Source organism: Thamnophis sirtalis, unplaced genomic scaffold, assembly GCF_051295495.1.
Source record: "Thamnophis sirtalis isolate CommonGarterSnake01/CBP01778 unplaced genomic scaffold, rThaSir2_p1.2 scaffold_3, whole genome shotgun sequence".
NCBI classification, from domain to species: Eukaryota; Metazoa; Chordata; class Lepidosauria; order Squamata; family Natricidae; genus Thamnophis; species Thamnophis sirtalis.
In genome coordinates this window covers 175119299-175133228 of record NW_028261383.1, presented here as the reverse complement: position 1 = coordinate 175133228, position 13930 = coordinate 175119299, and the positions used below count along the sequence as shown (strand labels likewise).

Below are 13930 nucleotides of genomic sequence, written 5' to 3'. Positions count from 1 at the left end.
ATGTTTATCAAATACTAGAACTGATTAACATTTAATGGGAACATTTGGACATTTATTGAGTGAGTTCAAAATAGTACTGGCTTTTAAAAAGTCCTTATAAAGTTATCCATCACTAGAGTCCTCTGCCATCTAAATTTTTGGCAAGAATTACAGCAATGTCCATGACAACCTTTAATAAATTTCCCCCCTAAAATATCCGGGCTAACATTCTCCAGAACTGAGTCATCACCATCAGTTGTCAGCATAGGGGAGAAGAGCATGAAGAGGAAGCCGAGTGAATCAATATGACAAATCACAGCGAATGTTGTGAGAATTTGTTAGGCAACCTGAGCATAATGGGAGTCCTGCTGTTTAATACAGCATTTAACTCCCATCAGGGCCAGCCAGAGACCTCTGGGAGGTCACAGGCAGGACATCAGCAGAACAGCACATCCTGATCCACCAAATGACATCAGTAAGAACAGCCTTGCCGGTTCAAAAGGGGATGGTTATGACAACATGGCTGGCTGATACTCTACTTCGACTGGACCTCTGGGGAACATTTTTGGCTTTTTTCTGTGAAATATTGTGGAAAGAAATGTCCTTCTGGGTTCGGCTCCAAGTGGGGAAGAAGACACTGGAGACATGGAGGCTGCTTGGAAAGATGGTTTATTGGTGGACAGGACCACATGGCTTGAGCCCTGAGCAGAAAAGGTGATCACATGCTTCAATGTTGGTGGAGAAGAAGAGAAGGGCTGAGGGAGGGGCTTGCTAGGCTTTTTATACCCTGTTTAGTCCCACCTCTCTGTTTCCTGTTCCTGTGTAAGAAATGTATTCTGATTGGTTGTCAGACTCTCATGGTGCCATGCACGGGGCTACTCTCTAGGCTGTTTTGAATCCAGGTATACATGAGTTCTCAGATGCCATGTGGAGACCTGAGTAAAAGGCCAATCATGCTTTTCTGTAGCTGCTGCTGAAGTCTTTATTATGTAAAGTGGGCTAGCCTGGCTAGTCTTAATGGGCCTATTGACAAAGTGGGGGTGGGCAAGGAGATATAGGCAACTATTCTGTCTTTTAAAACATGCTTCTTTTCACATCCAGAGAAATATTCTGCCTTTTCAATATTTCCTAGGATATTTCATTTTTCTGGGAGAGGGCTGGATAATAACTTCCCACAATATGAAGCTGGTTCCCATGTCCTCCTCCTTTGCTCTACAAAGTCTTTTGCATTTACCAGATATGGGCTGTAGGAAATTTCCTTTTACGTCGAGGAGTAAGTCTAAAAGTATACCGTTTTGAAAAATTCCAGACAATCAATTCAATAGACTTCTGTCACATATCTGATCCTTTTTGTTCAGCTTAGCATTGAATCAAGCGTGTGTGGTTCTTATAGATTTGAAAAATAACTCATGAAAATTTCCTTCTGACACGTATGAACTGGAACAATGAACTGTGTGCCCACAATCCACGAAATCCTGATAGCATCTGTCAGCATTGGCTGCAAATAAAAACGATTCCGAGCCCATTTTTAAAGCTCTCAATAGAAGTTCACTCATTAAGGCATAAACTCTTAAAAATCCACTGTGTGTGATTTCGGAGTAAGCCTCTGTATATTTCTGCCATCAGAACTATGGAAGAAAGCATCGGCTGGGATATTGTGTATACCCTTATATGGAAGCACTGTGATAAACAAACACACTTGCTTGTCTCCCTTGGAGAACCCTCTCGGCGCTTAAGAAGCCTGAGAATTATGCATTATGAGTTCACTTTTCAAAAATCTTCCCATCCATTTCCCCCCATGCAAAATTGGGCTTGCAGGGAAAGAGCTGGAAAAAAGAGGGAATCCCTATGAAGTGGGCTGGATTGGAATACAGTATTAATTTCGTGGCACGACAAAACCGCGGTCCACTAAAGCGCGCCCGATTAAAGCGCGTCGCTGACATCATCAGCAGCGCGACAACAACGACCGCGGAGAAAAAAGGGCACTTTAAAAAGCACTTTTAAAGCAAGCCGATTCACGTAAAGGTAAGGGTTAGGGTTAGGGTTAGGTTAAGGGTTAGGTTTAGGGTTACATTAAGCGTTAGGGTTAGGTTTAGGGTTAGGTTAAGGGTTAGTGTTAGGTTTAGCGTTAGGTTAAGGGTTAAGTTTAGGGTTAGGTTTAGGGTTAGGTTTAGGGTTAGGTTTGGGGGGGTTAGGTTTAGGTTTACGCGTTAATTTTAGCTTTACCGCTCACAGCGTGCTGTTTTCGTCGCGCTGTGATGACGTCAGGTACGCGGTTTTGTCGAGCGCGCTTTAGTCGACCGCGGTTTTGTGGTGGAACCATTAATTTACCCCCCCAGCCCCACTAATTTTGACCTAAACCCAGGAGAGAAGTCTTAAGGAGTTGGGTCACACTCAAATTTAAGTTGACTTGTCCTGATCACATTTTAGACTGCAGAAAAAGAAAGACAAAACACACCGGAAATGCTAATGTATACTTTTGGTGATTATTAAGTAGAAATATTAACCTCTCTTAGATTGTTTTAGATGTTTTAATGTTTATTTTGTTAACACGTAATTAATTAATTTGGGATTGAGGGAAAAGACTTATAAATCTTATTAACAAATCATTGTTTAAAGAGGGTTATAAAGGCATAATTTTAAGTGGGCCTGTGGAGAGGAGGTGTGAGATAAACAGTAAATAATTTTTAGTCAACTACAATAATAACAAAGAAATGTTAATGGATAATATTTAATGATACATAAAGGTGTGTTATGGGGGGGTGAATGCTTAGATCTCTTACTTAACTGAATTTGTTTTAGAATATGTCATAAAGGTGTAATGTTGTTGGAGGTTTATTGAAGTTGCAAATGAATGCCAGTAGGTGGTTGTGTCTTTAAATACAAAAGATTCTAGATAAAAAAAAGCATGTTTAAATAATGGTAATTAAATGAGAATTGTGGTACAGGGATAGTAAAATACATAACTTTTCTTTCTTGACTTAAAATGTACAACTCGATTTGAATGAGGTATATGTAAGGACGGTGGAAGAAACGCACGGAATGTATTGGTAACCAATCGATACGCTTTCTACAAGATGTAACGAAAGATGATTCTTTTTTTGTATTTTTTGTTTAATTAAAACAATTAAAAAAGCGGCAAGGATTGCCTTTGCCCAGAAATGGAAAAAACAAATTAATCCCAAGTGAAGATGAAATAATAAAGATTATGGACTGTGCCGAAATGGATAAACTAACTAAAGAAATCCAGGGAAAGGAAGAATCAGAGTTCTACCAGATATGGGATAAATGCAGTGATGGGTTTCAAAAATTGTTGGAACCTACTCTGTGGGTGTGGCCTCCTTTGTGGGAGTGGCTTGCCACCCATGTGACCGAATGGGAGTGGCTTGCTGCCCATGTGACCAGATATGAATAGCAATAGCAGTAATAGCAATAGCAGTAGACTTATATACCGCTTCATAGGCCTTTCAGGTCTCTCTAAGCGGTTTACAGAGAGTCAGCATATTGCCCCCAACAATCTGGGTCCTCATTTTACCCACCTCGGAAGGATGGAAGGCTGAGTCAACCCTGAGCCGGTGAGATTTGAACCGCTGACCTGCTGATCTAGCAGTAGCCTGCAGTGCTGCATTTAACCACTGCGCCACCTTGGCTCTTGAAGATGCTGACGACACTTGTCAGAACCACCTTAAATTGCCTCTCACACAGCACTGGCACGCATAAGAATGTGATGTAAACTTGTTTTTTAAAAGGCATCTTTGGTTTGCGTTAAAACAACTTCAACACACGCAATGTTCTGATTGCGCCACAAACGCAGGAGTCATCCTTACCTCTCACAGAGGCCCTGAGTTTTAGAAATAGGAGCATGATAGTGTAGAATAATCCTATCCAAGGACCAGGGGTGGGTTTCAAAAATTTTTGGAAGCTCTTCTGTAGGTGTGGCCGGCTTTCCGGGTCCACTGGTGGAACCTCTTCTAACCGGTTCGGTAGATTTGACGAACCGGTTCTACCGAATAGGTGCGAACTGGGTAGGAACCCCACCTCTGGATAAATGGTATAGGTGGATGGAGGAAAGAAACAAGAATCAATGAAGGAATATTACAAAACTCAAAAAAATAATAGTTGTGAGTAAAATAAGAGGGTTAAGAATGGTGAAATCCCAATGAAATACAATAGAAGGGGAAATAATATAAGGTGAGCGGTATCGATTGATGATTGCTATTAGAAAGAACAGGAAGTTCTTGTTCCTATTGTATTGCATAAATGCGGTGTACGTCTAATTTGTGTGTGTGTGTGGGTGTGTGGGTGTTTTACATGTTTGTTAATAAAAAATCTTTAAAAAATCTTTAAAAAATAAATAAAATAAAATAAAAATAATAATAATAATAATAATAATAATAATAATAATAATAATAATAATAATAATAATAATAATAATAATAATAAAAACCAAACACACCGGACGTCAGACCGGACTTCTGTGACAGTAACGTGGACGTGAGTTTAGAAGACGCCTCCACGAAGGTGGGGAAGAACACCTGGGGCCACCAGAGAGCCGCCACTCCCTCCGGAGGGACGCCGGAAAGGTGCTGCCTGCCTTGAAGGGACTCAGCGCGGCTGCTGCTCCTCCTTCGAGGGCCGTACCTCGAAGCCTCCCTCTTCCAGGTTTTCTCCACCCGAGGCGGGCGCAGCGCCGCCAGAAACTCCAAATCGGCGGGCGGGACGGAGAGCGGAGGAATGCGCGAAGCGGGGAAGGGCGGCGATCCCGCCTGGTAGAGAGCTGCGTTGGGTGTTGGGGGCGAGGAGGCAGATTCCTCCTCCAGGTAGCCGCGCGGAGTCTGGGGACCTCCGGCTGCATCTAGCCTTAGCGCACGGAGCGGAGGGCCAGGCTTGGCTTTCGCCCCCCGAGGGGAGATCAACGCCGGTGGGAGGTTCAGGACGCGTGGGAGGGCCCTCCAACTTCAGCCCTGCCTCTCCTGGCCGCCGGGCGCACCTTTTCCGCCGCCTCCTCCTCCTCTCGACGGTTGCCTGCAGCCCTGCCTGCCTCGATGCCTTCTCTTCCGACGCCGTTTCCACATTTCCTCCTAACTCCGCGGGGAAAGGTACAGTAAGCGCCTCGTTGCACCTATTCCTTAGGTGTAGGAGGTCCCCTTATTCACCTGGACCTGCGTTTGCGGAATGGCTCCCCGGGGTTTCTACTGAGAACGGATCTCTCTCCTCCCTTGAGTAAGGCAAGAGGATTCCCACACCTGCTAACCCTCTTATGGGGCTTACTTCTCTCCCCCCCCTTTTCTTTGCAACATTGATTGACTGGTGGATGCCGCTGTGTCCTTCCTCTTTCCGCAGCTGGGCAGATGGGAGGATTTCTGGTGTACCGTCTTTGACATGTTCGGTTTAAGTGTGTGTCTTTATTATTGCAACATGTTAGTAATCCAGAGAGCAGTTGCGTATAAATAAATGAGGAGGGAGCTATCCTTTGTTAGCTGCATGTATTCCCAAGCCAGGATGGATTTATAAATCTTATTAACAAATCATTGTTTAAAGAGGGTTATAAAAGTATAATTTAAGTGGGTGGGATGTGTAAAATATTCTTAGCCTGAGTGAATATGGTAAAGGCAAATATCAGACCTAAATATGGCATAAATCGTTCTGGAAAAAAAAAAGGTCTTTTGAACAACATTCAATCACAAAATGTCCTAAAGACATTTTAAGAGCCAGTTTGGGCTCGTGGTTAAGGCGCCAGGCTAAAAATAAGGCTGGACTGTGAGTTCTAGTTCCGCCTTAGCCATGAAAGAGCCGAGGTGGGGCAGTGGTTAGAGGTGTAGTACTGCAGGCCACTTCAGCTGACTGTTATCTGCAGTTCGACGGTTCAAATCTCACCGGCTCAAGGTTGACTCAGCCTTCCATCCTTCCGAGATGGGTAAAATGAGGACCTGGATTGTTGGGGGCGATATGCTGACTCTGTAAACCGCTTAGAGAGGGCTGAAAGCCCTATGAAGCGGTATATAAGTCTAACTGCTATTGCTATTGCTAATCTCACCGGCTCAGGGTTGACTCAGCCTTCCATCCTTCCGAGGTGGGTGAAATGAGGACCCGGATTGTTGTTGGGGCCGATATGCTGACTCTGTAAACCGCTTAGAGAGGGTTGAAAGCCCCATGAAGCGGTATATAAGTCTAACTGCTATTGCTATTGCTATGAAAGCCAATCAATCTTTCTCAGCCCAGCCCACCTCATAGGGTTATTGTGAGGAAAATAGAAGGAAGGAGTATTAGCTATGTTCACTGCCTTATTTGTTAAAATAATCAAAGCGGGATACAATTAAATAAAGATGAGAGGAACATTTTCAGATATTGGAGCGAGTGTGTGTGTGTGTGTTAATCATTATGTTTCTATGAAATAGACTGTTCTTTCCCCATCTGGATTTAAACTCTGCAACATCAATTTAACATTGTTATTGCGAAGATAAAATGCGCGGATTTGAAAAGAACTGGGGACTTAAGGATGTATTACAATGAATAAAATTTATACTTGCAAATGTATTTGAATGTATAGAAGTCAGTGTAAGTTTTGGGGATTTGGAGATTGGCGCATACAAAGTATGCAGTGAGAGCTTTAATATGCAAGTCCTCCTTCTCCCTTTCTTCATCTTTGGCTGAGCAATCCTGCCTGCGAGACCACGTTTGACCGGGTTCTTTAATGTGTAAAAAGCCTGTGCCTTCCCCACAACTGCAATAACCCTGGGCATGTATAGCTGAGTTTTTGCCTGACCTCAACTGTAACCTCTGGGCAGGTTTTAAGTTTGCAGTGGCTCCTTCTTTCTAGAAGCAAATCGGAGTGTGAATGAATGGACAGTTGTGGTCTGAATACAGAAGCTAGAAGCAAATTCAGGGAAAGGACTACCTCACTAGTCAGTTGGAAGATGATTCAACTTAGTAAAAACGACAGAGAGTGTGTGGAAACTTCACCAAGTCACTGCAATGCCTTGATTTGACTCCGGAGGAACTGAGTTCATTGCAAAGCTGGGAAGTGTTATTTTCTTCTGTTCCCATCGATTAATCAGATGAGAGGAATTATTCATGCCAAGCTCTGAAAGTGCCCTAGTTACCCTTTGATGGACCCTTAACTATGTGTTGGATATATATATGTCGTGATTTATCATTTTATGAGCATTTTATGTGTGTGGACATTCTGCCCCTTTCTCAAACTGATTAAAACTAGACTAAAAACAGATCATGCCAGATAAAACTTGTTGCGTGCGTTGACAAAATGTCTAAATTAGTGGAGTAGTGAAAGGCTGTGATATTTTGACTTCAGTAGGAAATTTGACAAACTACAGGTAGTCCTTGAGTTGAATGTATGTTTGAATGTTTATTTTATTTATATGCTGCCCTTTCCCCCCGAAGGGGACTCAGGGCGGCTCACAACTCAACCAAGGGAGGGGGATGCAGACAAAAATTAAAACGACACGCAACAATACACAATTTAAAAACACACAGCAGTCATACCATTCGAGAAGGGGGGCAAAAACTCTTTAGCCCCAGGCCTGTCGGAACAGCCAGGTTTTAAGGGCTTTGCAGAAGGCCTGGAGGGTGGTGAGGGTGCGAATCTCCACGGGGAGCTCGTTCCAGAGGGTCGGAGCAGCCACAGAGAAGGCCCTCCTCCGAGTAGTCGCCAGTCGACACTGGCCGGCGGATGGAATTCGGAGGAGGCCTAATCTGTGGGATCTGATCGGTCTAGAGGAGGTAATTGGCAGCAGGCGGTCTCTCAAGTACCCAGGTCCAATACCATGAAGGGCTTTATAAGTGACGACTAGCGCCTTGAGTTATGACTACATTTGAGCCCAAAATTTCTGTTGCTAAATGAGACATTTGTTAAGTGAATGTTGCCCCATTTTATGACCTTTTATGCCACTTTTTTCAAAAAAACGAATCATTGCAGTTGTTAATAATATGGTTATTAATTGAATGTGGTTTCCACATTGGCTCTGCTTGTCAGATGGTCCAGAAAGTGATTGCATAACCCCGGGACACTGCAACCGTCATAAATATGAGTCAGTTGCCAAAAGTCCTTACTTTGATCACGTGGCTGTAGGGATCCCACAGCAGTTGCATATGTGAAAAACAGCCATAAGTTGCTTTTTTTCAGTGCTGTTGTAACTTTGATTACTAAATGAATTGTTGTAAGTCGAGGACTATTTGGAGACCACAGTCTACTTCTTGGTAAAATAGAAAAATGTGAAATAGGCAGTATCACCACCAGATGGATTTGTAACGGGCTGACAAATCATACTCAATGTGTAGTCCTCAACAGAACAACATCCACATGGAGGAAAGTAAGTAGTGGGGGTACCCCGAGGTTCAGTTTTAGGCCCAGTACCTTTAGTCCTTGACCTACAACCATGATTGAGCCCAGAATTGATGTTGCTAAGTGAGACAGATGTTAAATGAACTTTGTCCCATTTTATGACCTTTCCTGCCACAGTTGTGGCAGCTGTTAAGTGCGGTTGTTAAGTTAGTTGCTAAGAAATCTGGTTTCCCTATTGACTTTGCTTGATTTTGCTTTATATATAAATAAAAAAGCCAAATCCACTCACTCATCACAAAATCTCCAGAACTGTAAAGCCTCCAAACTTGAAATTTGGCATGTATGTTCCTCTTGGCTTCTAGGTGCTCGCTAAGAAAGGATTTTTCGAAATGACCATCAGATCATTAGTATTTCTTATTAACGCACTCTGAAACTAAGGAGTTCTACTCCCTCTCCCCACCTGAAAAGAACTCTGTTCCAACTGCCAGTTGCCTCACATTCCATTACCTCAGTTCAAACTGGCAGACGTTCCACTTCTTCACTCAGGAAGGGTCTGGGGCTCCTAATAGTACTAAATGTCAGTACCTCACCAAACAGTACTACACGTCGGTACCTCACCATCTGAAAAGAACTCTGTTCCAACTGCCAGTTGCCTCACATTCCATTACCTCAGTTCAAACTGGCAGACGTTCCACTCCTTCACTCAGGAGCGGTCTGGGGTTCCTTACAGTACTAAACGTTGGTGCCTCACCAAAATGTCAAAGCCTTCCACCTATGGAACTGCTTCTGGACTCAAGGTGGAAGGAGCGATATTCCCTTATGCGTTTCAATCACCGACCACCACTGAGCCAACAGATTGTGAACAGAATTTCTCCTGCATAGCCCGATTACATAGTTTCGTTGCGAAGCACGGGTATCCAGCTAGTATCTTCATAAATGACCTAGATGAGTTAGCAGAAAGGGAACGCAACAAATGAAGGTGACATGATACTCAGCTAGGGGTGACATGATAGCAGTCTTCCAATGTTTTAGGGGCTGTCACAGAGAAGAGTGGGTCAACTTATTCTCCAAAGCAAGACAAGAAGTAACAGTAAAAGAGCTGAGGTGGCGCAGTGGTTAGGGTGCAGTACTGCAGGCCACTTCAGCTGACTGTTATCTGCAGTTCAGCGGTTCAAATCTCACCGGCTCAGGGTTGACTCAGCCTTCCATCCTTCCGAGGTGGGTGAAATGAGGACCCAGACTGTGGGGGCGATATGCTGACTTTGTAAACCGCTTAGAGAGGGCTGAAAGCCCTATGAAGCGGTATAGAAGTCTAACTGCTATTACTATTGCTATTGCTATAGATGGAAGCTTAACAAATAGAGATCCAACCTAGAATTAAGGAGAAATTTTCTGAGAGTTAAAACAATCAGCGGGACAGCTTACCTGCAGAATTTGTGGGTGCTTCATCACTGGATGCTTTCAAGAAGAGATTGGAAAGCCATTTGTCTAGAACGTTATAGGAGGTTGGACCTCCAAGGTCCCTTCCACCTCTGTTATTCTGTATTCTGTAAATTTGGGCTGTAAGAATGAACGGGGACAAAAATTGGGAAAGATCAAGTAAGGAAGAATATACATTACATTCAGCTATGCTCAAATTCAGTTATAAAATCCCAATTTATTTCTGCTTTAGATTTCTATCCTGACTTTTTTTTATAGGGACGCAAGGTTTATTTATTTATTTATTAAATATATTTATATGCTGCCCAATCCCGAAGGATTCCGGGCGGCTTACAAAAAATGTAAGAAAAACACAAAAGATAAAAGAAAACAGTTTAAAAATAGCAAACACCCTCATACATTCGTTCTAATCGGGGCCGGACCTCAACAGTGAGGTCAACAGCCCAAGGCCTGCCGGAACAGCCAGGTTTTTACAGCTTTCCTGAAGGCCATGAGAGTGGGTGAGGTCCGGATCTCCGGGGGTAGCTGGTTCCAAAGAGTCGGAGCAGCCACAGAGAAGGCTCTCCTCCGGGGGCCCGCCAGCCGACACTGTCTGGCTGACGGCATCTGAAGGAGGCCCAATCTGTGGGATCTTACTGGCCGCTGGGAGGTATGTGGCAGTAGGCGGTCTCGAAGGTACGCTGGCCCTAAGCCATGTAGGGCTTTAAAGGTAATAACCAACACCTTGAATTGCGTCTGGAGACCAATTGGTAGCCAGTGCAGCTCGCGGAGGACAGGTGTAACGTGGGTGTACCTCGGTGCACCCAATATTTGTCGCGGGGCCGCATTCTGAACTAACTGCAGTCTCCGAACGCTTTTCAAGGGTAGCCCCATGTAGAGCGCGTTACAGTAATCCAGCCAAGGTGGATTCCATGGGTGCTTCCATGGTGGTCTCCATTTTATCTCTCTAACCATATCTCTGTGGGGCAGAATGGGCTGAAAGAGTTCAATTGTCCCAAGGCTATCGAGTGGATTCCTGTGGTTGAGAATGGACTTTAACCCGAGTGTGCTCAGGGGGGAGATGAAAATCTTCACAGGAAAGACATACTTGAGAAAAGGCGTTTGGAAGAAGAAAGAGCGATGGCATCAGTTCGATGTTTTGTGGAGCAGCTCCAAATTTGAGGAGCACCGAGAGAGGAACAGCCAAGTTTTTCATGAAGCGGGCAGAAGTTTGTTGATGCATAGATTAGGCCTCCTCCGAGTTCCATCTGCCGGTCAATGTCGACTGGCAACCACGCGGAGGAGGGCCTTCTCGGTGGCAGCTCCGACCCTATGGAACGATCTCCCCGTGGAGATTCGTACCCTCACCACCCTCCAGACCTTCCGCACAGCCATCAGAACCTGGCTATCCCGTCAGGCCTGGGGCTAAGATTGTACCCTCCCGAATAGTATGAATGTTGTGCTTTTTAATTATGTACTGTTTTACGTGTTAAATGTTTGTTTCCCCCCCCCCCTCTGAGTTGTAAGCCGCCCTGAGTCCCCCCAGGGAAAAGGGCGGCATATAAATAAACTACTCATACTCATACTCATGTTAGTACAGAGCAAAAATTTAAAAGATATAGCTGCAATTGACCGATATATGGAATATTTTTCTTCTTTGCCTTTAGGCAATAAATCCTTTTTGTATCAAACACTTTTGAGATCCTCAGTAGACAAAAAAACCCCAGCTCTCTTCTCTGGATTGCTGGTGGAGAGAAACACACACAAATATCCAGGGGCCTTACTCTTCAAGAGTCAACTGGAGGTGCTAGGTTAAGAAGAGAAACTCACTGAGAAAATTATTCCAGTTATATATTTTAGCAAAATAGCTATTTTAAGTATACGATCTCCTGCTTGAGCAGGGGGTTGGATAGAAGGTCCTTTCCAACTCTGTTATTCGGTATTCTGTAAGTGCTTCTCAGGAAGAGATAAATATGGCTTGAAACGATGTGTGTGTATTTGTCAACTCTCCCTAAATAGTGCTGCTTCCAAGGGTTGAGCTCCTTTAAACCCTCTAATCTAGAGTTATGTCTTGTCTACATATTTGCTGATTTTGCTCTTAATGTTGGGAACAACGTTCAAACCTGGGGAACAGAGTCACATAAAGCATTTCCTTTCTATTGTGTAGCTCATCTGTTTCTCTCTCTTAGTTCCGGCTGTGGAGCTGTTAGAGTAAACTATCGAATAGCTTGGGACAAACATAATTAGTTCTGCGTCAGTGAGGTTCATCCCTTATGTGTGAGTTTGGAAATTATAAAATGGATTTGTTAAAAGTTATACCTACTTCTCAGTGATAAATCCCGTGTACTCTCTCTTCTGGATGGGAACAGGTTTTAGGAAGATTGAAAGCATTAATGGTATTAATGTTTTTCTCCTACTTTTATCTTGTTGAACAAAACAAGTCAATTTTTTTGGGGGGGGAGAAGCAATGTTGAAAGAAATGTCCTTCTGGGTTCAGCTCCAAGTGGGGGATAAGACACTGGAGACACGGAGGCTGCTTGGAAAGGTGGTTTATTGTTGGACAGGACCACATGGCTTGAGCCCTGAACAGAAAAGGTGATCACATGCTTCAATGTTGGTGGAGAAGAAGAGAAGGGCTGAGGGAGGGGCTTGCTAGGCTTTTTATACCCTGTTTAGTCCCACCTCTCTGTTTCCTGTTCCTGTGTAAGAAATGTATTCTGATTGGTTGTCAGACTCCCATGGTGCCATGCAGGGGGTTACTCTCTAGGCTGTTTTGAATACAGGTATGAGTTCTCAGATGCCATGTGGAGAGTTGAGTAATATCCCTTCCCCCTACAGCTGCAGTGGGGGAAGTCTTTATTATGTAAAGTGGACTAGCCTGGCCTTCCCAATGGCCTATTGACAAAGTGTGGATGGGCAGGAAGCTACAGGCAACTATTCTGTCTTTTAAAGCATGTTTCTTTCTTTTCACATCCAGAGAAATATTCTGCCTTTTCAATATTTCCTAGGATATTTCATTTTTTCTGGGAGAGGGCTGGATGATAACTTCCCACAGCAATCAAAATGCAAATGCTCAATCCAGCATTTTCTCAGACAAGTTGAGTTCAGATTGGCTGGGCCACTTTTGCAGAACAGATTAAAAAGGAAGGGCCTAATCCACAACCTTTTTCACGAATTGACCTTGTAACCAAATCATTAACTCTTCCTAGATTGTCCCTAATGCAAGCTTCCTGCTTCTTTTTTTCTTAGTTTTCTTTCTTCCTCTCTGAGTGTATCAAGTGGTGTATCTTTTAAGGGCCCTTTTAAAATCATGCTTAAGATTTCCTGGAGTTTGGAAAATTCAGAAAATCCTGCTTCCCCCCCCCCCTCCTGACTCATCACTTATTTGACTCTTTATTTCCTCCTCTGCTAAGTGTTATGGCCTGGATTTTGTCATAGCCTTTCCAGTTCTTTTCAAAAGGAACAATTTTCCACTGGTTGTTCAGAAGCACATGCTGGGTAAGAAGCTGGTACGTAATTCCCCCCCACCCCCCGTGCAAAATGGTAAATATTCCTCAGTAAATGTGTTTTTATTTTCCATTTCATTTCGTACAGTCACATATATACTGTGCATAACCGGGGCCATATAACATTAAACAATAAACACAGCCCTCCCTCTTGTCAACAATACCCCCCAAAATAGAAACCCAATATACCACTTCAACCCTCCATACACCCTTTCTTTCGCCCCCCTCCAACTTTCCTTTCTCCCCTCCATCATTCCCCTCTACCCTACTTCCCCTCCCCCTCTACCACTCCTCTCTCCCGATACACTCCCTCCCTTCCTTCTCACCCTCCCTCCAATCCTCTCTCCCACCCTCTCTACCCCTCTTTCTTCTATCCCTCTACTCCTCCCTTCGGTGTATTTCTACTATCTATTAATATATTCCGCTTGTCCTATTTTTACAGTGAAATTAAAGAGCAACGGTATACAAGTGCAATCACGTTACTTTAAAATCTATCACATACTATATATCCCCCCTCCCCCCTCCCCCCTAACAACCCACCTCCCTTCCCCCCCCCCCCGACTTCCCAGAGCCCGTACACGGTATAGGTTTTTAACACATACAGTCTAAAATATATTAAGACAAAGGAAATAAAAAAAAGAAGTTAATAACATCTCTGCATTGAACTCAGCTTCTTCCTGTTACACTAACTTTAAGCAGTTTAGATTATTCCTAATCTTAAGCA

The 13930-nt window shown here is 43.7% G+C and overlaps 2 protein-coding genes across 3 annotated transcripts in view; both read left to right on the top strand.

The window, feature by feature from the left end:
• Nucleotides 1-13930, top strand: part of FARSA (phenylalanyl-tRNA synthetase subunit alpha) — a 350543-nt gene that overhangs the window by 302365 nt on the left and 34248 nt on the right. The gene's annotated exons all lie outside the window — the stretch shown is intronic.
• LOC106554267 (breast cancer anti-estrogen resistance protein 3 homolog) overlaps nt 4860-13930 on the top strand; it is a 34903-nt gene continuing 25832 nt past the window's right edge. Inside the window, exon 1 of one of the 2 annotated variants that reach the window (XM_087711006.1) lies at nt 4860-5078. The gene's annotated coding sequence lies outside the window, so the exon portion shown is untranslated. The other variant, XM_087711007.1, reaches the window with a different exon arrangement.